Genomic DNA, 24,634 nt, shown 5'->3' with positions numbered 1-24,634 from the left:
TAATGTCTTTGCTTTCTAATAAACAATTTTACCTCAATATATAGATGCCACTAAGAAAGTAGGCTTCAGAGACAGGGAGAATCTGGCTCAGGAAACCACAACAGACCCTAAGCTCACTGAGAGCTAAATCTCACTGAGATGGGAATCTCAGCTTCCCAGTTTCACCTTTTAATGAAAATTACAATGTTCTAACTTAAAATATATCTGCTATCCAGAATACATTAAAAAAAAATCCCAAAAAATCCCAAACTGATAATTTTGATTAAACTGGATTAGGAAGCAACTACAGAGGCAAAGCTGAGCAAATAAGCCTTTTGTAGGCAGGTGGAGTGGAGGTGGAAGGGACAAATAATGTGGTGATACATACTTGAGGCAGCACCACTTCAGTTTGGATTAATTGCAGCCAGAACATCATGTCTGACCGGGTCTTCAACCAAATTTCTCCAAGTCCAATAATGATAAGCTTCTATATCTGCTTTAACTGATACGAGCTTTTAGGACAGACTGATAGCAGAGATCTGAAGAGAGGAAGTAATACAAAGAAGTGGCAGATTTTCTGTTTGTGGGTAACAAAATAATGTCCTTATATTTATGGGAAAAATAGTGTTTCTCCTGAAATCAGATATGAAAACTTCTTTTTTTCCATCATGGAGAGATCTATTAAAAAAAACCACCATTTTTTGACATTTTTCATGGGAAATGTCGTGTTCTATTTCTATGTAACAAACATGCTACAGAGAGGTAACAGTACACGTGGTTATAAAAAATGGCATGGAAACAACACTAACTCATCCTGCTATTTCCGTATTTCTACATGAATTTATGTATTGCAAAGAAAGGAACTGAGGAAGTCCATTTTTAACCTTTTTTTTTTTTTTTTTTTTTTGCTTAACTCCTTCTTTGTTTCTGAAGTACATGCTTTAAAGTTAACACATCATCATGTGGCTGAATGTCCAAGAACTGTCTTGTGAAATGTCTGGAATTAATACTGTATCTGTGTAGTGAATTTGCCAGTACTCACATTAATAGAAAAGTTAGGATGTTAAAGGAACAGATAAAAAGACAAGACTAATATGAGCATAAAATGCTTAGGCCTGCAGGTCTTGTTAGATCCATAAAAAAAATAGAAACTTTAAAATCTCAGCCTTAAAGTCTGCTGCTCCAAGTCCACTCACAGGATCTATACACACATTATAAAAAGAGTTAATTTACTGAGTGTTTGATTCATCTGTAGTAGTGGGAAAAGGCAATGACACACGGCTTTTCCTCCAGATTACTCCGGCATCTCTCTATAAGGGGCTCCCATTAAATGTGAGAGTGGATAGGTTTGATCCCTAAACAAAGGGCAACACTTGTGCTCTCTTACTCCTGTGGAGCCACAATCCTGTCATCAGATCTGTACACACAGTGTGTCCCACTGAAGTCACAGGCACAGAACTGTACCTACACAGACCTGAATGTGGGCTCAGGAGTGGAGCCAGGGCCCACAGTAAGGACTTCTGCACACCTGGGTCTGGGGAGGATGGATGTTTTAGTTCGATTTTATAAATCACAACAACTACAATTCAGGAAAGATTCACAGAATGTGGCTGATCTGAAAAGCAATTCACTTTGGTGCCTTTCACCTCTGTTTAAAACACCTTGCCTACGGAAAGCGAGCAAGAAGCACAGCTATTGCAGACAAAGCCATTGCCTGATTTTTATTCCAGAGTAGCTCCCCACACAGAGACAATTCTGGAATTGAAGTATTTTTGATCCAGAATAATTATGTTGCTAGTAATGTGGGCAAACTATTCCATGGTAACTGAAGTACAGCAGGACAGCCCTTCCAGAAGAACTGAGATGGTTACACACCCCCACAGACACTCGCAGTAGCCTAGGCCGTAAGGAACACAAGACAGATCTGAATGCCAGCAAAAAACAGTGGGAGTCTTCCCAGTGACTTCAGTGGGCTTTGGCTGAGGCACCATGTAAAGGAAATTGCTTAATTCCTGTGTATTTTTAAAAAGGATTCTAAAAAAAAAAAAACCCCAATCATATAAAACTGAGCCGCAAGCCTGCAGGCATTCAGACATGAGCGCATTTGTACAACTGCTCCTGGTGTGTGAGCACCACATCTCTGCACCAAAAGCTGACAGAACCAACCATTAACCCTTGCCCTTCCCACTGACAGGCAGTCCCAAAGTCCCAAAGCTTGTATAACCATGAGCTGCGCCTTGCTTTAAGCTACCATCCTCTTTTATAACTTGAGCAATAGGAATTAACAGTGTGAACTGAGAACATCAAGGTGAGAAGCACGGCAATCAATTATTAAAAAAAAAACCCACCAAACAAACACCAGAAACAAAACACACACAGAAAACCAAACAAAACAAACAAAAAAAAAACCACCTGCATACCATGTTTTATATTTCCTGAGGGACTTATTTTGTAATTGTTTAAGTTTCAGCATCAGTAATCTATTATTTTTTTTAAGGATAAAATCTTTCCATCTAAAAATTCTAACCAGATGTGAATTTCAGACTTCCAAATTTGGGAATGTTCAGATCAAGAGCTGTGTTCTAGTCTTTTAGCTATAATCATCACTGTAAATGCTGAAGTTTTCAATTATTTCACCCTCAAGTTATTAAGATGCTCAACTTTTATTTGGCCAAAATTAAGTGCAGGTCCAGAAAATCCCAGTAGACATTTACAGGACCCAGGCCTAAATCACAGAACCATAGATCACAGAAGTTTTGTACAATTCTGGTAATCTGTTTATGAAAGTTTAACAAAATTTTTTATGCAAATCTCATATATGGCAATTACCTGGGTGAGCTAAGAGTAAGTTTTGAAATGGGTACATGTGCCTCCCTTTGATTTGCATCACAAATTGTAGGTTTCTATGGGGGAGAATCTTTCTTTAGCTGGCCTCTATTACTTGGAGAGATGAGCAATTCCTTTCTGAACCACTAGTTCTATCTGCCCTGTGCATCTCCCAAAACAAAAGGGAAAAATGAGAAAATATTCCTTGTGTTGTGGCTCTAGCTTTCTACTAACCATTTAATAAATTTAATTTAACCTTTTATTAAATCATTTAGCCATTTAAAAAATCATTATGCAGATGCTATTTACATAAATCTTAACCCTTCTGGCTACGGGATTAGATGTTAACTCAATGCCTACTAATTTGGTAGCACCTCTAATGGCAGTGACCAATTTTTGTTCTCATTACGCATCTTTAGACATCAATTCACTCCCTTCAATCCTTTTCAGAATTTGCTTCTCTGTGAAAACAGAGTTATCTGCATGTTCCAGACATCAAAGACAGCATCAGTCTATTGTTGCTACTGCCTTGTGCCTATGATCTGTGGTGTAAGATGTCTGAGGATTGCTGAATGCTGGACAAGACAACAGAGGAATATCTTTTTAATTAGATTTTTTTCTTAAATGTAGGGATTACTGAGGCACAGGCAAGGAGCACTCAGAGAACTAAAGGAGTCACCCACAAAAAAAATCTAGCTGTCTCCAGGATTGGACAAAAAAAAACTCTACTTCAGACTAACTCTTCAGACAGCCTACAGTAGTCTCTAATTTTAGAAAGTAACATTACTTAAAAGTAAATGTAGCAAGCAATAACATATATTGCATATAAAATTATTATATATATATTAAAAAGTGTGTATGTATGTATATATATATAATCTATATTGCACTTAATGCAGCATATAACAGTAACATAATACATTTTGATCCCTAATTTATGAGCTGGAATTTATGTCAGTGGCAATTAGTAATGGAAACTCCCATTGGTTCTAATCAGAGTGGATTAAGTCCTGATGCTAAGATTGCAACACTCACAAAAATCCTGGATCTATAGATGGAAAGAAAAGTATATAAAATCCTGGGATATGATCCTGAAATTTGTTCTCTCATAAACAATCTCACTGAGAAAATCTAACCCAGATGAAAGGTCTGAATCATATCCTACCAAAATCAGTGGCAAAAGCCCCAGAATGATCAACATGCCCAGAGGGATATAGTGAACTGAGGCTGGTCTTCAGAGGAGAAAAATGAATGGTGTTCTCGTGTGATAGATGAAGAGAACACAGCAGCAAATAGAGTTGTAATGCTTTCTAGGCACTGTAATCCCACAACCTTACAAACAGCTCCTGATCTGAGATCCTGAAAAAGGCAGTTTTCTTGAGATCGACAAATTGCAGCTCTTAAAAGAGGGAAGCTGGCTGTCAGACCTTGGGGTTCATTAAAGCAGCTTCCAGGGATAACACAAGTCTGCCTGTTAGCACAGCCATGAAGCATTTATGCTTTATACAATTGCAAAGACTGAAAGTCTCTTTGAAGACAGACAAGCAGATGTATTGGAATAGTCTCTGCTCGTTTGCTTTGGGGGTTGGTGCTGGTTTTTAAACAGAAGTTCTACAGTGCTTAAATACTCAATGCATGATTAACATGGATCATTACACTTCTGCATTAAAGTGTTTGCTTGGTGACCTGTGCTGTCTCTGTGTTTGTTCTGAGCTCACCTGGAGGTCCAGGAGTTTCTTTTCAAGTCAACTGCATCCAAGAGCCACCTGTCAAACAAGCTTGTTTCCATCTCCTGCAACCCAACTACTGCCACTTTCTCACTGTTCAGATGACTCTTTGCTCCACCTTCTGCATCCTTAATGATAAGACAGGTTCTACAGGCCAGATGTTGACACCAGCTGTGTCGTGGCTGACAGCTTGGGTGATTCCAATGGGTTGGCATGAGTGGGCACAGCCCTGCAGTCTGGGTTCAGAGAGAACCACTGTTTATGATGCTCTGAAAAGAGGAAATGGTAAGGGAGCTATTGCCATGCATATCATTAAGCATACGCTTAAATGTTTTGTTGAACATGTGCCCAAAGCACCAGGCTAAAGTGAAACAGGCTGCTATTCCCATATTAGAATTGTAGGTGCAACATAAACTGCTTTCTTCTCACCCCTGCTACTCTCTACCTCAGTTTCCCCATTAGAAAACCAGGAAATTACACTGATTTGCTTTGTAAAGCCTTCGTAAACAGCAGCTAAAACACAAAACAAAATGTTTCCTTGCTCCACCAAGGACCCAAGGCCTGGTTGCCACTCACTACAATCTTTCAGGTAGAGTTGAATTGTTTTCAGGAAGGACATTCTACAAGCTGGAGGAAGGGCACAAGCACCACTGCACCAGTAATGATCCACACATGTTACAGACCTGCAACAGAACACCCAGCCATCTCCTCCCAGGGGCAGAGCATGTGACAAGACATGATCTGAGCTCTTCCTCGCATCACCTCCATAATTTTTATAAGGGTTGCACGTACACTGCCAACACGTGCAGACTTATCAGCGTTCACCACATCTGACTAACATTAACACAGCTGTGTGAGCAGAATGTGCTGTGACTCAACCATACCAGTAAAACTGCACTCACACTGGAAGAATTTGTTTTATGAGTGGACAACAGTGATTTTTACAGTAGTAACACTTTGCTATGCAGCAACACTTTTCCTCAGACCACTCTGTCAATATTCTCTGCCTGCTATTCTTGTCCATGTAAAGCACTGATACAGCTTCAAAAGATTTCTCTTCCTTTCTCTGGCCTGCACTCCCACACTTTCAGGAAGCTCTTTGAGCCTACCAACCTCTCATTTTCTAATCTGCTATTCCTACACACACACAGAGTCCTCAGCAACTCTGCTTCAAACCACACAAGGCAAAAAATCCACAACCACTGCAGGACCACAGGAGTCAGGAGTACACAAAAACACATAGCACCACTCCTAGAGATGTAAGTGGTGAGCAAGACCCAGTTCCAAGAAATGCAAAGAAAGGTGCATTTGTTCTCACTGCTAAGTGGATATAAAGTACAAGCAAAATTCCTCCAGGGTCCCCCAGGGAAAGAAAACTCTTCCAGGAACTGATCCCCTTGCCCTTTCTCAAAGCATTTAAGAACCTGCAGTTCTTCATAGGGATACCCCAAAGGGAGGCAAGATGCTCAAAGGGAGTTCACGCTCTCTCTCAGCACTTAACAACCTCTTGGTAAAGCTTCTAAGTGAAGCTCAAATTGGCACCTAACTTCGAAAGGAAACCTTGTATCACCAGTAAAACATGCAGGAACACTCTTTGGGAGTAATGGGAGAGGAAAGAAATGGCCAGTGAAGAGCTGGAGATTATTATTATTATTATTATTTACAGGACCGAAAACCTCCCACACACATACATACACACCTTTCTTGTCTGCTGTACTGGTCCTGAGCAAAAATTGCACAATAACATTGCTTGAGCTGATCTAATTCAAGGATGGATACAGCAAAAACAACTTTCAGAAACTTTAAGCCCAGCAGGGGCAGCTCCAAAATCTTCTGTGCGTCAGCTCAAATAACCTAAAAGGAATATACAAACAGCTGCTGCAGCTTGGAAAACTGCCTGATCTCAGACAAGGTGGCAAACATGGATTGTTTCAGCCTAGGAAACAAAAAAGAAGGGAATAATGACTGGGAGCTGCTGTCCCTTAAGAGAGCTGAGAGCCCACACTAGCAGTGACACAGGAAGACCGGCAGGATTTAGAGAAGCAGGGAGGGCAATACACAGACATTCAGCAGGGCAACTGTGGAAGATACATTTCTAAATCAAGGATTTCTAATCTTACATAATTTGTTTTCACCACTTCCCCTGCCCTTCCCCCCACAAAAAATTAAAATCTCACTTTTGTATATTTACTTCTATCTACTAATTACTATGTCCCAAGAACTAATCGCTATCTATTTACAGAGAAGGGTTAAGCTATGGGTTCTTTCCTTTACGAAATTAAACTCAACAAAAACATTCAGCATCCGACCTCTTCACTGTCTGATATCCACTGAGTCCATGCTGAAAAAGTCTACAGCACTACTTGTCTGCACTCCTACCTTGGCACCTCAGTACCTCTTTGTACTGTGTGAAGTGTTCAGCAAGGAGTAGCAGAATAAAGAGGAAATCACACCTCCGAGATGGGACAAGACAAAACCAAGAGAGACAACCACTTTAAACAAACCTGAAAGGGATTTAACAACTGGAGATTTCTTCCAGTTGTTACAGTACCCACAAGGAGGTAATAGCCAGATGAACAGAAGACAGGTGTCTTCTACAGCAGTCAACCAAACTGATGAGGTAGATCCTGCACCAATTTCTTATTTGTCAGAGACCTTCTGAATGTATTTTACTGGGACGGACGGATACAAACCTTCCCCCAGTATGTGAGTTTATTTAAGTTTTCCAACTTTGCAGGCAGTGCAGAGGCTCAGGAGGAAAAAAAAAAAAAAGAAAAAGAGTATCATCAATTCCTATTTCTGGTGCTGCTCTGATCATCTGCTATTCAGAAATTTTCATTATTAAACAACATATTGTCTGTCTATATTTGGAGAGAAAGGTGGTCTTTCAGTCAGCTTCTTCAAGCTGAGTCAGGAAAAAACAAATGAATTATTGGAGTTCTGAAATGCTGAATTATTCTGCTTTGCATGAGAATACCTCAAAATAAAAGCAACACTAATTACACAGACAAGTGGACTTTGCTGTTAATAAATCCCTAGGAATCTACACAACTTCTACAGGTTTGTTTTCTTGAAACCAAAGACATTCTTTTTTCCTCATACTCAAGCTTTCAGAAAATGAATTAGAACTACTGATGTTACCTGTGTGACAACATCTATCTCTTGTCCTAGCTTTCTTTACGACCAGTGCCACTGACTAATAAGGAGTTTCTCTTTATCAGTCATCCCTTGCTCAGTTATCACTACAGGCTTCAACCAAATCCTCTTGAATTCAGTGAAGGCTAGAGATCAGGTCTAATAAAACACAATTGTCTTACAATCTCTGTGTCATGGAGAATAACATCATTTCTCCTTTAGCTGCAGAATCTTCTTTAGCTTTTCAAGTAACTTTGGAGGGAGGAGAACTTCTCAAGTCTTCACCACATCATCATCTAAACTGCTGCCAGTTGGAAGGAACTATTTCATTAAAATTTACACAAATCAAAAACCTTGGTGTAATGCTGAATTGGTAAATTAGTCAGTCCCACACTGAGCAGATTTCAATATTAATTTTCATTCAATTTTAAATTCATTATCCTAGCCATGATTCAGGCCTTCTTTTGTGCATTAACCAACACAGCAGCACAGTGGTATCTACTGAGTTTTTGAGGTAAGAGTTCACAACAAAAGTTTTATTGGGGGTGGGGGGGGAAGAAGGGGTGAACAATCCAAAATGATACCCCAGTGCTATTAAACCCTAAGTCCTACTACCAATAATTCTGCAGCATTAACCTTCCAGCAGGAGATTAAGGCAAGATCTTATTAATTATCTGTATAACAGAAGCACAAGCAATTTCTACCACTCATCTGACTTCATTTTGCTAGGTGTTAACACTTTATGAAGTGGCAATCACATTAAATGACTTCAAGGTCACAGACAACACAGTGACAGAGCAGGGGCTGGACTAAAACTTCCTGTATCTCCATAGAGTAACCTTAACCTGAGCCTACCCTCCCTGTCCAGGATAATGAGTAGATGCACCAGGCTGGTGTATTTTACAGCCATGTTGCAAGGCCAGCACAGAAGATACAAGAAGTGTAGAACAAAATCTGTGAGCTGGCCTAGTTTTCTATCCAAAGGATGTCACAGATACCTTGCATGCCAAACTGGGCAAATACACGAAGTTCCCAGGAAGGCTGTGGTAAGCATGGCTCAAGGACTGAACCTTGCCGTGTTTGCATGTTTTGAGGACATAAGTTCAAGAGGTAATTGAAACTCTGAAATGCCCTCTAGGTTAGGCACCTGGGACAAGCTTCCTTCCCTGACCCAGAGAGGCTTGACGCTTTGCTGCATGGTTAAATACGTTCAGACTGTCTGTCAGCACCAGTGGTCCAGAACAGACAAATCTGCAATGAATGCGGGGAGGTTTGGCTTTCCGTCTTCTCAGTCCATCTCAGAAAACTCAGTAGATGCAAGTGCTTCTTTTGATTAAAACAATTAAACTGAAACAGCTCAGCCACGGTGTGCTCAAACAGAGAGCAAGCCACAGTATGACTGGGAGGCTGCAGGTGACACTGGCAGAGCCTCACACTGATACCACAAGGCTCATTCAGACTTCCAGGCAACAGCTCTACCCTTCACACTACAAAAGCAAATCATGCTGCTTCAGACGCCCAGTTTATTTTTTTAAAAAAAGCAGAGATGATGTCTCAGCAAAAGAACCATCAAGTTTTCCTGAACCCCTGACCACTTTTCCTGTAATTAATCTATTTAGCCAGAAGGAAAGTAGGTGCAAATCCTTAAAAGCTTTGGTTCTGATGTCATGTAACACAGATCTGGCCAAAGGTTTATTCAGAGTTTCATCAATGCTTTCATCACAGATCTGTTGGCACCACCACCAAAAAAAAACATGCCCTGCCCTCCCCATGTTCCCAGCTGCTTGTTCCCACCAGGTTGTGCCTTGCATTAGCATAAGCTGTCCATTTTCACCCAGACCTGCTGCCCTGTCATGCACAAACCCACCACTGCATTTGTGCCAGCCCACGGGAGAAGAAAGGGGAAGGGTGGAACCAGATCTTTCAGGGTGCTACCACCTTACTTTAAGAGCTTCATCAAACTTTTTCCTCAGTGAAGTAACACGGGTGCACTTTTGTAGTGCCTTTGAAGAATGGTTAAAAACCTGTGGAGAAGTAACCATCTCAAAGCTGGCTATGAGCAAACACACCTTCAGAGACACTGTTGGGGCAGGGACAGATAGTGTGACAGTGTTGTACAGCCGTGCTGTGTAACTCAGGAATCAGCAGAGTCAACCTAGACCAAAGACCCAGAACCCCTGCTAAAGTCACAATTTTCACATGCCTCACCATATTTTGAGCAGTACTCTTCTTTTCATCATCATCAAAGATCCTCACCTCTTATGAGTAAGAGGCAAAACAAGAGAAGGCCAGTCACTAGTTAAACAAACATCCCAGCGCAAATTACTTGTGTCTGGAAAAATGCTTAGGTTTCAGGGTTTCTTAACAAACCCAGAGCCAGAATAATTAACAATGAATACCAGTGAGACCTGAGACTGAGAAATGGAGGGAAGACAGGCAATGGATCTGGCCATGTGAGCCTGCTACGTTTGCACACTGGTATCTGCACACTGCCCTTTCATTTTAGGCAGATGCTGTGCAACCCAGCAGCAATGGGAAATCAGACAGTCTTAAGATTATCCTCTCATCTGACACACAGTAAAAAAGTCAAAGTACTTTCTATTAGCAGTCTAAATCATTCCAAGTTTACAACTGTATTGCCATATAAATTATCAAATCCTCACTTTTTTTTTTCCCACTGCAAGAACAAGATCAGATAGAATACTTCTGCTTTCTAAAACAAGGCTTATCATTTAGCTCCCATTTCAAGTGACTTGAAGAACAAACACTTCAGTCTCCCAGAGTGATGTTTTTCCAGTATCCTCTCCACCACCACTTTTAAGGACTGTGGCTTCAAAAGTATGAAGGGTGAGGTGAAACTTGAGGTACAAATCTGAAGAAAAATTCAGCATGACTGTGGAGGGCTATCCATTTGTAATGGTGAGAAAAGGGTGGGCTGAGCACTAGAAAAGGCAGGTATGGTAAAATTTAGCCCTGCTTCACCAGCCCAAAGTGAGTGCTACATTAAAGAGTGCACCATTAACTGCTTATCTGTCCACCAATGGCACTCCAGCCCCCATTCCAACAGCACCATGAACCACAACAATGCCCAATGCCTGAGTGGGAAATTCAGGAGCTAAGTAGTTGGGTGTAAACAGCTAGGATATCAGTGAGTTAGAAATGAAAGATTTATCTATGAAACCTGGCAAATAATACAGCCTTTGGTCACAGGATCAAGTTACTGTTGTGCTTGCACAGTGGGTTAGGAAAATGCATGTCCAGACTTTGCACATGATACACAGACATACTTCCACTTGCTTTTGTATGGAATGATAAAATTAACTTTGTTGTGTTTAACACTGGAAAACCAGAATTTCTTCAGCTATCAGCATCTTTTGGGACTTTCTGCTTGTTTTAATGTGCTGGTAGCAGGTGTAATGTCTTTAGACATTGAGGAGGCTCTGTAGCCAGCACCAGGGAGCAGCAAAGAAAGGTCCCCAGAGGTACCTTCCAGGCTGCTGCAGTGGGACAGGACCTCAGAAGAATTAGAGGTGAGCAAGTTGTGCTTCACAGGCATCACAACTCAGTCCTACCTAAAGCCAGGCAATGATGCACCATGTGAGAGTAGGCTGTTATAGTGGGTATGTCTGCCTGCTGTAGGACACCACTCCAGATGGGGGTCTTTGTAAAGGACACACAAGCATCTGCAGGTTGAGCTTTTTCCTTTTTAGCCAGCTCCCTTCTCTAGTTCTAACTGCCCACTAACTGCACTAGCACAGGACAAGCACTGTTTGAGAAATAGCTCAACTTGCACTGAAGGAAAACATTTGGTGTGCACACAGTCCCATGAGAAGGTCTTGTCTGCTGGCTTGCTCATTTTTTAACAGTTATGTGTAGAAAAATGAAGTCCAGGCACTCAGTAAACAACATTTCCTTCTCAATTTTCCCAGCTTTTAGGAACTTGAAAAGAAGAGTCAGGGACTGAAAGGCAAAAAGATTGAACTATCAAATCAAGATAGTCACTCCATGCAGGTTTCAGGCACACCAATGGAATAAATTAATGGAAGTGCTGGAACTGTCCCTGTATTGTATAACACCTGTTCATCAGCCACAGTCACGTGGTTACATGTTTATGCCATCTAAAGGAAGTTCCTTGTAAGGAACTGTGTTCACTTATCAGACATGAGAAGAGGTGTGCCTGGCACAGCACACAGCATTTGAATTATCTAACAATCTAATTTTTTTTCCACCCCCTGTCAGCCAAATATTTGGAAAAACCTTGAGAAATAAAATAGGTCAAGGCACTTTATGCCAATAAATAGCATCACAGCCCAAGAGGAGAGTCAAGGATAGCAAAATCCCCAGGAATTTTCCCAAATAAAATTCATTTCATAGTCTGAAGAACATTCCTCTCATGAATTTCAGATGGTCAGGTTACCTCTGCTAAGGAAATCAAGATCAAGAAACAGAGCAGAAGGTCTGATTCACATGAGAGATTTTCCTGTTATTTTTCCACTTGTCAGAGGCATCTGTACAGAGTCAAGCACCAAATATGAAAGTCCTAAATTAAAATGGAAAAACACGGTAGTCCTGGTCAGCTCAAAGGTCTGTCTAAGCTAATACCACATTTTCAGCAACACCCAACAGGAAATGCTCAGGGTAAGAGCACAAGGAATAAACTATCTGTTGCACACACCCACAGAAATCCACAGGTTAAGGGCTTTCTGAGCCAAGGACCACAGCTGTTCTCTTTGCAGTGCATGGTCCTGGATAGATCTGCGTAGTAGGAACAGTCTTCTGAAAACAATTGCCTGCTTGGCCCTGCATTACACCTGCTGGCAGCAAGTTTTGGAACCTCACTGCATGTTGTATGAAAACAGACTTCCCACTCTTCTCAACTGCCAGGTGCTTCCATCTGATCCTCCCATACAAAGAGAAATAACCCTTTCCAATTCAGCTTCTCCCTGCCTCTGCCTCTCATGACTAAAGCAAATGATTATGAATTTTTTTATGATTTCCACAGGAGTCTGCAATGGGCCTTGCTGCTCATCATAGCAAACTCTTCATCTTCACTTCTAATTTCTTCCGTTTCAAGCCCACCCTACTTCTTTGGTTCTTGTTTTCCTTCCTACGACTATCTCCAATCCCACATTTTAGAGAAGATGTATAGGAATACAGATATCAGATCTTTGTTTGGTTCAAACAGCTCCCTATCTATCCATGTGTGGAGAGCCTCCTCACGTTTCACCTCGCAGCAGTGCCATAGAATACCTTTAAATTTGTGTGTGTCTGGCTGTGAGGGTGGGTGGGCTGAGAGCAGCATAGCCTGGGAGCTTAGCTGGAAATCAAGACAGAAGCTCCAGCCCTGAAGTGCAGGACAGCCCACCTGGGCTCTTACCATCAATATGTGCTACAAAAACATGCAGGTGAGCAGTGTGTTGCAACTTTGAAGATTATGGTAAGTTTTCTCAGAAAATCCACAGGAACAAATTCTGAACAAAAATGTCTATTTTTCAAGTATAGTATTTATTTCCAGAAGCATGGATACCAACTAAACCCTTTTTTTTTTTTAGCAAGTAATTTGATAAAAAGTATTTTGAGAACCAGCCAGTGAAAAGTGGCTCTGTTTCTCAGGTGTTATATAGAGAGCAATCCAAAAGTAGTACTTTCTCCATCCTCAAAAACTATCACTCTAGCCAACTCTACTAATTAAATCCCTTCATTTATTTTGGGGTTTGCTGTTTTTTTCCTCTTTAGAAGATGGAAATTTAAATATGCATAGACTCACAGTAATGTTTAAATGTAAATATGCTCTAAACCTCACTCCAGGCCAGCATTCAGTGTCCTTTGTAGGCAAATCATGGAAGGGGCTACCTCCATGTCTGCAATCCAAGGCTTTCACACCTTCCTCACTGCTGTGCCAACCATCTGCCAACAGCCTGGGTCTATCTATGCTCATCTTTTCATTGAGGCTAAGAAAATGACAGAATCTCAGTTCTTACTTGGGGAAAGACTTTTTCCTCTTCTTCAACAAAAAGGAGGGTGAGGCCTACAGAGCTGAACAAGTATTTTTCATATGACAGGGTGCTCTGTGGACCAGTGATGGGAAACAGACAGGGAATTATGAAACCCCAGTCTAGACTGAAAGAAAACAGACCTCTCTTTCATCAGTATTTAGGTTCACCTTATAACTTGACTTGCTGCATTGATGGTGACATCACTTCAACATCAGCCTTCACCTCCTAGGGACATGCAGTAGGGTGTGAGGTTCTCACCCCAAGCAGGAAGAGCCAGCACGAGTGATGGGAGGAGCTCAGCACCACCTGCCCAGCCAGCAGTGAGGGGGACCCAGGCAGGCTGCAGGCAAAGGGCCTGGGGACATCCCTTTGGTGAAGCACAGGGTTACTGTGCTGCAGCCCATGGGCACCAAGGGACTCCATGAAGCCACACTGCTCCCCATCTGTGAAGCAGGGCAATCCTGGCTCCCTCCCTCCCGGGGAGCTGGGAGTGACAACACTAAAACATGGAGCTAACGGAGACTTTTGGGTATCTTAGAAAGCACACACACCTCTAATACAGGACACACGCTAAAACCTGTTACTTCTGAGCCTTTTCTTTCCAAGAACACTACTGCCATAAGGGGTTTGGGTAATTTGGAACCAACAGCCTGTTCTGCAGCTACCATGGCTCCCCGTCTTGCTTGCAAAACCAAACCTTGATGCCAAACTGGAGGAATCTCTCTCACATCAGCTGATTTCCACTGCTGCAGCACTCTGTGGCTGAAGAAGATGGATCTCACCACTAAAGCATTACATGAAAACACAGTATAGAGGGTAACATGCAGAGGAGAGAAAAAGATTCTGAATAGCACTGCATTCAAGGCATTATGTCTCAACATGTACAATTTTTCTAGGCCACTTCTTTTAAAAACTGAAATTTTAAGGGGTTTGGGGTTTTTTTTCCCTAATTTAATACAAACTAAGAAACATTAAACTAGAGTCTATTGATATCCAAGTATAACAACAATAGCAGAAAATAATTTTAAAGATAAATCCCAAGCACAATACTTAATGCCAAAGCACATTAAAACAAGTGGGACCGACTATTCTACCTCTAGAGCCTGAGCCTGTTAAAGAGCAAAGCCAGCTTCTGGTAAGAGATATGGAGAGAAGATTTTCTTCTTTCAGTTCAGTCAATTAGATCATTACAATGACTAGACCACTCAAGGTTGGGAAATGCTTTAGGGCTACAGAAACAGAAAGCTTGTTTCCTTCCTCCAGTCAACAAAAATTCAAGGTGAGGGTACAAAATCTACTAATACTCAATCAATATGGCAGAAAACAATCAGTACAATTAAAAAAATGAAAATTCATGTGCTTAAGAAAAAAGCTTGTTATTTATTACATAATATTACCTGAAAATGTACCAGATACTTCCATTTCATGTACAAGTTTAAACCTTTATTTCTTCTTGAGAACTACTTTTAATGCTCAGGTTTTGATGCTGGACACTGCACTTGCAATTACATTTCACTGCAAAGCCAATCATAACAACATGCAAAATTATTACCAAAAAAAAAATAAATCAATGATTCAGCAAATAAAGTAATTTGTTATTTGCCAAAATAAAAATGTAACTAAATCTTTATGAGACTATCCAATGACTTAAATAGGTATTTGTGGACATTGTACAGATTAGCAGAGAGGAAAACTAAATTTAGGTTGAAAGCCATTTTTAGCTGCACATCAATACATTTTAATGGCCATCCAACACTGTGAATCACTCTCTCTTTAGGAAAATACCTAAAAACTACACATGCAGAATAATACTAGAATTGATTTTGTATAGTCATTCTTCTGTTTGCCATTAAAAAAAAAAAAAAAAAAAAAAACACAAAAAAACCCCACCAAAAACAAACACAGTCAAAGCATGATGCAAAGTCTGTACAAATGACAGCATTCCTTAGCAAGTAACACAGTTGAGTGAATGTTTGCAACATTTGGCCAGGCAGTGAAAGCGGCAACTCTGATGCCCATTGCTGCAAGTTCCAGTTGGGACCCCATTTGTCACACACGTGAAAAGGAGTTAATGCTTTAGAAACGCATTTCACATGGGTGATAATGGTAATTGAGAGACCTCTGGAAAAGCATGGGTAACCCACATTTGGCTCTTAGAAGCAATCAATTTTCTCTTCCCCAAAACCAGAAAACTTTTTCAAATCATGACCTGTAATTCCAATTTTGTGTTTTCCCTTCTGTCATTTGAATCTGGGTAAATCCAGGAACAAAGCCAATCTCGTGCTAGTCGAAGCAACCTTGACTTCACAAGTCTGAGTCACAGATACCAACTCTTCTTAGCTCTCTTCTTACTAACAATTAACTAGTCTTCTTGAAATCAAGACTGCTGGGCTGAGACTTCGAAAAGAGTCTGAAGGAGAAGCATACTTAAGACAGTCCTTCCGGCATACAAAATTTTGTATGGAAGCATCTGGATGCCAATGCTGCATCAGAGCAAGCCTATGATCTTATCCCCAAAAGAAGTCTTTATTTTGGGAAAGGTTTAGCACACAGAAAAAGCTAACTTTCCCCAGGGTAAATAGAGGGAGGTTTCTCCACACACAGGCTGTTAGTCTTAGTATCTTCCTCATGTTCATTTACCCTCTTTTTTTAAATCTGTTTGCACTTTTAGCCTCCACACCACCCTGCAGCAGTGAGCTCCAAAGCTCCACAGATGGAAGAAGTACTTGTTTTAATCTTCCTAGCTAGTAATGCCATTGCCTGCTCTTAACTATGAACTATCAAGAGTTGCTCTCCTTACTACACTGCTGTGCAATTTTACAACTTTCTGTTATATCTCCCTCAGCCATCTCCTTTCCAAGCCAAAAAGTCCTAGGCACTGCAGCCTGTCTTCCTACAGAAGCTTTCCCAGGCAACTCCACTGCACATTTCTGTATATTTTTCAGTAGTCAGAAAGGCACGCTGTAATCTGAACTGATAAACAGAACAGATTCAAACTGCAATATACTGATAATTTCTACTTTACTCCCTGTTGCTTTCCCACTATGGTTTTATTTGCCTATTTCACTCCAAATTGAAAACTGAGCTCAGCTTTCTCTTTCATTCACTAACCAAACTATTTCCTAAAATATGATCCCAGGTGCCAGACCAGTTCTGGGAGGTCTATCAGCAAACAGCATTGAACATCTCAAAGAGACCTCACTGTTTCTATTAAGCAGAAAAGTTTTCAAAGTGCCCCACTCAAAACTACCAAGAAAAAAAAACCCTATCCCTGCACTTTCTGCCCATTTCTCCAAGCCTGCTGCCACTGCCTGTCAATATGGTTCACTTGGCTGTGCTAATTGGCTCTGTATACACCATTAGTTCACTCTTTTCTTACTTTGAGGTTGTAATTTGTTCCCACTGGGAGGTAATAGAAGCCAGCACATGGTCAGTCATGGATGGTTCTGATGACTCAGCTGCTGTGAGGTAGTTTGCTAGGACACAATCTCCAGTGCATTTGAGCCCTGTGCTTACTGTGCAATGGGTGATATATATCTCAAGCCACAAGCCATGAAACATTTTACATCCCATAACCTTCTGCTGGAAGCTGCTCCCACAATCTTCCCCAAGTCCTATTCCAGAGAGCACATTTGCTCAAGTCATAAGACAGTGACACAACCACTCAGTCAGCCAACTGAGAAGCGAATTTATACCCATCAAAACTCCTGTTCCTGCAATTTGATGCCCTTCCTGGACCCCCTGGCAGCACTGAGTGCATCCTCATCCCTCTCTGAAAGCAGCCCAGCCCTTCATTTCCTCACCTCCAGGGAAATGGTGGGTCTGCCACTCAGGTGTGCACCCAGCATGGCATGGGCATCCATGCCAGCTGGACATCCAACACCTACACGTCTCCACCAGGCTGCCCAACCCAGCAGTGGTGCTCTGAACTGCAGAGAGCTGTCCCCATGGAGCTGGAGTGATACTGCTGGGACCAGAGCCACTCCAGGAGAAAGGCAGTGACACAGGTGACAATGGCCTATCAGCACTACCTCCTTTGCTCTGCAGGCTTTAAGTTGCAGCCAGTCTTTTACAGTGTGCCCACTGGAAACATCCAAGCAGCTTCTCACAGATGTGGAAGGGAAGATCCACCTACTGAGGAAAGTTTTTACTCAGTAGCCTCCAGTGACAAGTGGAACCAAAAGCCTCAGCCCAGAATCTGAAGTTCCTCACAAGCTCAAAGCTCAACTCAGGCCAGGTCAGAAAATGCTTGGCTTTGCCTGTGTTTTAAAGCACAAGGCAGGTAGGAAGATGAGAACAAGCCATTCTAGAGGGAACGTGGTAAAACAACTATCTCCAGTCCTAATCCACCAGGAGAAAAAAAGGATTAGTTCTGTCATAGAGAGGGGAAATCCTAATATAGACCTTATAGAAGGTCAGGAAAGGGCTCCTCAGTATTGCTGCAAATGCTGGGATCGCTGCATTTGACCTCCAAGAGTATCAGCAAAGCTTCATGGGGCTCCACCAATGATGGAAACTACTTTTATGTGAAATCCTTTGTAAGAAAAAAAGGAGGAAGATAAATGGGAAACATGCCTTGTTGTGGCCCTACTATCTGGATAAATTCATCTCTGAATTTTAGTACTGCTGTCTCTGACACTGTTATTAGACATTTTATTTACCTACTAGATAGAGCTCCAAGTTCATAGATTTCCACAGAATTCCAGACCATGTAGAAAACATTCCTAGTTGCTATTAAGAGATGTTTTGGAGGATCCCACTGAAGACATAATGAAAAAAATCACTTCAGCTACATTCAGCTGAAATTCAAACCATATAAAGAACCTCACTCTCTGCTTCATTTCATCAGTTTTAAGGACAGTCCTTAGTGGTTGCCAGTTGCTTTTCTCCAGAATAAACTCCTAAAACAAATAATTTACAATTTCTTGATCGGACCCTACTTGAGCTGGCTAGAAAAAGCCCGAAACAAAGTCTGCAACAAAAGCAAACACACACAAAAAAAAAAAAAAACCCAAGAAATCATTAATTGTTCCTATTCATAATCATATTTAATTTTACTTTAAAATTAAACACCCAAACTCTGGATTTAATACTGGGCAGCTATTAATAGCTAAATATGTGAAATCCAGCTGCCACATCCAAAGTACTTTTTTGGAGTTGTGTTAACACATCTCTTGCAGTTACACCCAACACTACTCTTGGCAATATACACATCTTTTAAATTGTTTACAACGCTATATATTTCTATGTGCATACATTCCATAGAACACCAACATACACTGCAGTGAGAATCTCCTTCACACCCTTTTTCTCTCCAGACTGTCTTAATCAAGACAGTCATTGCAAACTATAGAAGAACACGGAAGCAAAGACACTGCATGTGGCTTAACAAGGAATAACCTTTGGAAATTCATTTAGATGAAGAATCATTTATAGCTTTCCTTAACTGCTGTACCCAGTTCACTTTAGAGCTCCACAGCATTACAGCAGATGATACCATCTATCAGCAAAAAGCTTAACCCTTTTCAAAATCCTTTATTTACCAGTGCTCCAGGACATTCCAAAAACAAGTTTAACTTTGGCTGGAGTTTTCTGCATTTATTTTCTTGCCAGCAGTGGCATTTTTGAAAAAAAAAAAAAAAAAAAGAAAAAAAAGAAGAAAACAAAAGCAGTCACTATAATCTAGGCTTGAATCCCACATGTTACTAAAGAAGTAGATTAAGAATGTAGTTCTCCTCTGTGCTTCAACAAAACACTGCCTGAAGACAACTCAGCAACATCAGAACCAGTATGGTCTAAATTTGGTGCATGTTGTAGACCTAAAAAATAACCCACACTATCAGGAATCAATAGCCACAACTCTACTGTTAAAAGCACAGAAGTTTTGGTGGCCTGTCTGGTCTCTTTGCTCAGGCTGAACATACCTGATTTGGTTTGGCTGCTTCATGACTGCCTAGAGGAACATCCCACCCATGGGCTGCTCCAGGCAGCCTCCTTCCTTTGGGAGGCACTGGGACGTACTGCAACTTAAAAATTAATTGCTGTGGCAATGCTAGCAGTTCATCATCATCCACTGTCCTCACCAGGGAGTCTTCCCTTGCCAGGGAAAGAGTAACGCCTGGAACAACTGCATATGCAGCCTGCTCTGCATCCAGCTTCAGGGAGCCCTGGGAAGGGCAGTGGTCAGGGGAAGGTGGTGGGGATTGCTCTGGCAGCCACATCTGGCTGCCATCCCTCCCAGGTGCTCCTGCCCTGGGCCAGGAACAGGATTGTGGCAGCAACACGTGCCAGCCTCTTCCAAAGCCGCCTTCCATGTAGGCTGCGGGCACGGAAACACCACCCTGCCCACGTGTGGCTGATGCAGACATCAGGACACACTGAAGCTGCAAGATCCCACACCAAAAATGCCAATAGCCAAACAACCACTACCATACCCCTGCCCCCAAAGCACTGTGAGAACTAAAAAGCCAGATACAAATCAGATCACTGTCTCCCATTTCTGTAATAAACACAGTTTGTTTCCATGCTGCATTACAAGTACTTAGTCCTGCTACTGCCCTAAAGAGGTACATTTATTATTATTTTATTCTTGTTTCACGGATAGAGAAAGCAAAAGACAAGGCGATCGCTTTCAGAAGCACTGGCTTTTGAGCTGTTGGTACTCTGATGCCCAGCTGAAGGCAATGAACTACAAAGTACTTCAAAACAAGCATATTCAAAAAGAACCCAAAAACAAGTTAGCCAATTTTTGGACTGTAGGTCAAAACTATATTACTGGCCAAAAGCACTAGTTACCTTAGCTCTCTCCCTTTCTGGCAGTAAGCAGGTTATTAGGAGAACTTTTGTCAGAAGAACTCAGAACACAAGCACTCAAGGACTCAGATAACTTTTCTAAAAGGCAGAAAGATTGCTTCTGTGTAACTGTACAAAACTTCATGTCCCTCTTATCATCATTTTTATCAGCACAGCATTGTTTAGTCACCTCCCTCCAAAAGGCACTTTGGGATGCATGCTGCAATATGCATATAAATTATCATTAAAGTATACTCTGTTTCACTGGGGCATTTCAGATTCAAGATGCTGTTTTAATGGGTTGCCTCCCAGGAAACTGATTTCACCTGTAATGACACAGTGAATGCTAATGACCACTGTTTAATTGGTGCTGTGCTAGTAAAATTTTGCTTCAGAGGGATTCAATTTACTTGGTGCCAAGAAGTTAAGTGATTAATCAGGTGTTAAATAGTATGTACTTCCAAACACTGGTCTTCTACCATTCAATCCTACACCACTGAATTTAATAACAGCTTTGTCACTGACACTAACAGAAGGAGGATCCTCCTCCTAGTACACAAGTAAACACTAAGGAACATGCTCTGTACTGACAGATACTCAGCCTTGGCTGAGGGCAACAGAATTCTAGCCATGTGGAATTGAACAGTCCCTCAGCACGGGAAGCCTTCAGTGAGACAGGGCTCTTTGCAGAAACAACATGAATGAGGTATCTGGAGACATAACCCACCATCCAAAAAGTAAGTCAGTCAGGGGAAGCAAATTAAGATTGAAAACTCAAACACTACACTGATTCCTTGCCCTTCAGCTTTTTCTTTCCTCTGCCTTTTTTTAAACTACAAAAAAGTACATCCTCCAATCCAAAATGAGCACTCTATGAAGTCCTTCAGCTACAAGATCCTGTGCTGAAGGACTCCTGCAGCCACCCCATTGAGCTTAGCACAAGAGAGAACACCTATATCCACCAAGCTTGCACCTACATAAAATCTGCCCTGAAACCAGCTGTAAACCCTGACTCGCAGCGAGGCGCTGTGCCTTCAGTGCTGCCTACAGAAAGCACTCTCAGCTCAAGCATCAGCCAGGTGCACACAAGCAACCCTGGGCTCAGAGAGGTCCTGGTCTGCAAGACATGAAGCATCTGATCTGTCTCCATACCCCCAGTTTTACTTCCCACACAACTCCACATTTATGCCAGCACTATTGTATGGTCAAATGGTAAGTCAGACTAAGCAACTGAAAGTGTCATATTTATAAAAAATAAAATAAACAAATTAAACTGTGCCCTTTGGGAGCCTTCCACTTGTCTGCTGTATTTTGAATCTCCATATGACACCACAGTTATATTCTCAAGGTACATTCATTTCAGGCAAAAAATTAAGGTGATCCTGACAATCAGAAAGTTCCAGGTGAGGTTTTAAATAGAGCTTATCACCACATAGACCTTAATTAATCACAAACTCATCATGTGTCTAAACTGCTAGTCCTGTCTCCCTCTGAGCTTTTGCTCTCCTATATGTCTTTGCCAAGATGTTTGCACTCCCCTGGTGCCTCAATTCTCCCATCTGTGGGAGGAGAGGTGAGGCCTTAAGGATCACTTGCCAATACTGTAATGAGTGCCAACATCGTGGCAGTATTTACAACAATATAATCAGCTAACAACTGTGGCTCAGGATCAGAGGAACAGGTTTACTACCAACACAGATATTCCATCTATGAAGAAAGAGTCTTGACTATGACAACTGCACCAAATGTCCCTTCCCAGCTGACCTCAGAGTCAAAAGACTTCAAGCCCTCTCAGATTGGAGTTCACCACAACCCCAAAGCCTCCCAGTCAATGCAGAGAGTATGCTGACACCCTAAGCTGTAGCAGAAACTGAGGGCCCAACCTTCATGCTCATCTCTCACTCCCGAGGTTTTACTTTCTAAACCCCAGAATGAGTTCTCTCTACAGCTTTAGACCCTACACACATGCTTAACCTCCCTGCAACAACTGCACAGTGGGTCTGCTTGCCATGAGCCAGGCAAGCACACACCCAAGTGCTGGCAAGGTAGGGTAAGGCTATCAGCAGGGTATTTTTCATCTCCCAGAGGAGTCAGCCAGTACATACTTGCTGCAAAGCAAGCACATATCAATACACAGTCACACACACATACTGATAACTACTTAACACAATCCAAGATATTACTGCAAGCTTATACTGATTACCGGTAATAAAATATAAACCAAAACTTCACCTCCTCAAAGTTTTCCCAAATCTGATTAGAGCACTTCTCTAACGCAGCAAGATAGGAAGACTGTGCACTGAGCAGCTCGGGCATAAACAAAGCACCAGCCTTCACCTTCTCTGCTGAAGCTTTCTGTGTTCATCACCCCAGGTGCTCTGGCATTTACTGCCTGCACCCTTGTCCCAGATTGGAGGAGGAAGGGGAAGAAAGAACACCAACAACAAACCAAGAAATTAACAAGAAAACAAGAAAATACACCCACCAGCACCACTGCTTCCCGTTCACAGGCTCCTAGGGAAACCTTGTGACACCCATGTAGCACAACACTTGCCTACTTTTCAGAACAAGGCAGCAAAGTTGGGGTACTCTGTGTAGCTTTTTCCCCTGCCTCAGTATCCCATTCCACGCCATGAGCCAGACTGGAATACTGAAGAAACTATCAGTTGCACTCACATAATCAACTACCATTTAAACAGCTCCTTTTAAATCCAGCTGCTGAACGCAATCACCTTTATCACCTGGTTTAAAAAAGCGATGATAGTTAGAAAAGCTGAAGGGAAAGCTACCCAGAACAGTTAGACTGGTGAAGAAATGCTTTCATTTGAAGTTCCCATTTCTGTCTGCAAAGTTTTAATTTTAAAATTTGAAACTATTAAAATAGCCAGTAACAGAGTAGCCAGTAACAGCAGTTTTCTACATGTAGACAAACAGTACATTAAAAAATAAGTTCAGATCATGATGTTCAGAATCGGTCACTTAAAAAAAAAATCAGTTTTTCAGTAACTGTTGAAATGTCATGAAAGTGTGGCATTTATTAATTTCGAGACTGAAGGAGAAGTTTGTATTTCTCCAGTTAGGAAGCTGATTACTTACAGTACGATTCTATAACACACCTTAGTGACAGTGGGTAAGGACCAGTTTTACAGTTCCTGAAATCGACAGGATGGTTGTTGATTTCTGTAAGAGCAGAAGTAAGCCTCCTATTTTCAAAATGACACGTCAAAAACAAGGAAATACAGCTCATATGACACCACTTTTTCATGACTTTTGTGTTCTTTGGTCTAGAGAACACATCCTACCTTTCCATGGGATTTACCAGAAAAAACCAGCAGCTATCTCTCATTTTATGTATCTTTAGGGAACCAATGAGTTAATAGAACACATTTTGCCTGCATTAGCATTTCACTATACAGTAACACACGTACAATACCCTGTTACCCAGTTTGCCTGTCTGTGTTACGAAAAGTCTAACTAGATGCTAAGCCACGAGACTTCACGGGACACAGGCCTGACTGAATTTAACTCAGCATGAGAAAATACACCCAGAAGTTTTCAAATTGTGTTCCCACCATATAGAACACAAGACTCCCCCGTACACACACAGGACAAGCGAACAAAAGAGCATCATGCTGAATAAGTGTTTATTCCAGGCTCTTCCCCTTAGAGAGTCTGGAAGTCACCTCTTTCTTCCGGGCAGGGAGAGACAACCACTAAAGATCTCTTTCTTACTCGGGCACAGTTAGTCAGGAGCAGAAGGGAGATTCCTGGCTTGCAACAAGACAAAGCAACTCCTAAATAAAATGCAAAACCGGGGAGTGAGGGAAGGCGAGAGGAAAGCAGTGGGCTGCTAGATAGGAAGGGTCTGGACAAAAAAGGAAACTCAATTTTGTTTCCATTGTCTCAGCTTCATGCCGCCTCCACTTAAAACGATAAACTTCCCGGGGCCCTTCTTCAGCAGGCCAAGGCACGGGGAAACACATCCCCCAGCCCCTGCTGGAGCGGGGCCGGGCTGGCAGCCCTGGCTCTCCTACCTGCCACCGGCAAGCCATGCCAGGAATTGCAACCACTAAAATAAACAGCAGTAATAGGGATAATAAGGGGAAAAATATTAAAATTCAATAACGAAAGAAAGACAGACAGAAAGACAGAAAAAAAGACGACAGGCAGAAAGACAGA

At 41.7% G+C, this 24,634-nt stretch overlaps 1 protein-coding gene across 4 annotated transcripts in view; it reads right to left on the bottom strand.

Moving 5' to 3' along the window:
• Positions 1-24,634, bottom strand: part of ETV6 (ETS variant transcription factor 6) — a 129,021-nt gene that overhangs the window by 99,382 nt on the left and 5,005 nt on the right. The gene's annotated exons all lie outside the window — the stretch shown is intronic.

The sequence above is a fragment of the Vidua macroura genome, chromosome 5 (assembly GCF_024509145.1).
Source record: "Vidua macroura isolate BioBank_ID:100142 chromosome 5, ASM2450914v1, whole genome shotgun sequence".
NCBI classification, from domain to species: domain Eukaryota; kingdom Metazoa; phylum Chordata; class Aves; order Passeriformes; family Viduidae; genus Vidua; species Vidua macroura.
Note: the sequence above shows the minus strand (reverse complement) of the source record. Positions and strands in the feature narration are given on the sequence as shown.